Below are 1,943 nucleotides of genomic sequence, written 5' to 3'. Positions count from 1 at the left end.
CTGCTGACAGTGACTGTGGACATCCGTCTCCGTGGACACCTGCTGGGTGAGCATCAGTACTAAGTACTATTTGCAGAACCTAATAACAAAAGAGTTCACATTATAACCAGTGGGAGTCACAGTGTTAGAGTTGACTTCTTTGGTCCACGGTTGTTGTTGTTGTATTTATTTTGTACCACTAATTACTAATAGTAACTAGTAGTACTAGTATCCAGTCTACAGTGAACCTCATAGTGAACATGAAGGTAACACCAAACAGGCCGTTGGATAAAACAAGGCGAAGTTAAAAAGTTCTAAGACAAATGTAAATCGTTTGTTTTTTTTTCTCCTCCATGGCCACAGTGAGAGTGAAGTTTAAAAGTTCTCAAAAACACACAGTAGGATAGACCAGGGTCACAGTCCGTTGGATGACCTTTGACACCAGGTCACAAACTGCATCTTTGTCTGGTCTGAGGACAGAAATCCACTTTTCTTCAGAAAAAAAATTTAAAAAATTGAATCTTCAGTAAAATTTGATCGCAGGTCAAAGGTCGCATACCTCAAGACTGGACAAAGATATGATGATTGAATTGGTCAAAGCTGTCTGAACTGGTTTAAGTCACTAACATCTGCAGGAGTGGTACTGTCTGTCTGAGGACTTTTTGACTGACGGTGCTGATCACATGACATTACTTATATATGGTTGTTCTGGCTACAGCAGATACATCACGTCTCCTCCACCAGGGGGACACTCTGCTCTCTGACCCAGAGCCACCATTGCGGCCTTTTAATTTTAATGCTAAGTCAGTAACAAAAACTATTCTGCTTCTCAAACACTCCGTCCAATCATCATGCAGAAGAAGGACATCCACTTATCCAATTAGCATTTAGCTGAAGATTGGTGCTTGGTACAGTGATAGATAGATAGATACTCTGTTGATCCCAAGGGGAAATTAATGTACAGTGGTACAGTAGAGTGGTACAGTACCAGTGTTTCTATCAGAGTAGAGTCCATGTGACCCTGCAGCAGAGGAAGTCTTTCAGAGAGACGAGGAAGTGCAGCAGCTCGGGGCGAGGAGCGCAGCTTTGTACGTATTCATGTAAAGATGCATTTGATTGAACGACGACAAAGTCTCTGTACAGTAGAATGAAAGGGTCCAGAGTCCAGAGGCCTGGGGGTCAAAGAGACAAAGACAAGGAAAGACAAAAGTGATGGTTTGACACTGACCTCTGAACAGAGTACTGATGACTCTGTGGTACTGATGGCTCTCTAGTACTGCTGTTGTAGTACTGCTGTTGTAGATGATAATGTTAAAGAAAGGGTTAAAAATAAACCGAAGACACTTAAAAAAGAGTGTTTAAAAAACAACTAGCGTGAGTTAGCATTAGCTGTTGCCACAGGCTGCTTTGGTGCTTTGAATTCATTAGTCTCTTCAGAAAAGTCTGAAACATATGGTAATACTGCTGGTAATACTGCTGGTAATAGTCCTCCGTTAGAATATTACCTCGATAAATAAAAGTTTCATGAAAATCTAAACCTGCAGTGACCCTCTGCTCCACCAGGTTAAATTTAGCTTCCAGAAATAAAACCCAATCAGATCAGAGTCTGACAGGACAGAACAGAGAGTACAAAAAACTCTGCAGCATCAAGGATACATAAAAAAGAAAACAGTTGGTGCTAAAAATATCTCCGTCTCAGGGAGTATTTCTGGAATGAAAGGAGAGAAAAATAATATATTCATCGGACTGTTTTTATTTTTATACAGCTTTAAATAAAGCGTGTATTTTCTATAGAGCTGAGTCATTTAGAATCTGCAGAAGAATAAAGTGTTGGTACAAAGTACTGTAGCTGGGGGTTGAATAATACTGCGAAAAATACTGCACAGAGTACACAGGTTCTTAGTTCATCACAAGGAAAACATGCAAACTCCATCAGCGTCAGGATCTGACTGTTGACCCTATTC

General features: G+C 40.5%; 1 protein-coding gene across 1 annotated transcript in view; it reads left to right on the top strand.

Annotated features, from left to right (window-relative positions):
* The first annotated feature begins 6 nt into the window (after positions 1-6).
* Positions 7-1,943, top strand: part of LOC103392333 (nck-associated protein 5-like) — a 15,880-nt gene continuing 13,943 nt past the window's right edge. The window contains 1 exon segment of the mRNA XM_025063696.1: positions 7-46. The gene's annotated coding sequence lies outside the window, so the exon portion shown is untranslated.

This window comes from Cynoglossus semilaevis, chromosome 16 (assembly GCF_000523025.1).
Source record: "Cynoglossus semilaevis isolate Cse_v1.0 chromosome 16, Cse_v1.0, whole genome shotgun sequence".
In the NCBI taxonomy this organism is placed as follows: domain Eukaryota; kingdom Metazoa; phylum Chordata; class Actinopteri; order Pleuronectiformes; family Cynoglossidae; genus Cynoglossus; species Cynoglossus semilaevis.
Note: the sequence above shows the minus strand (reverse complement) of the source record. Positions and strands in the feature narration are given on the sequence as shown.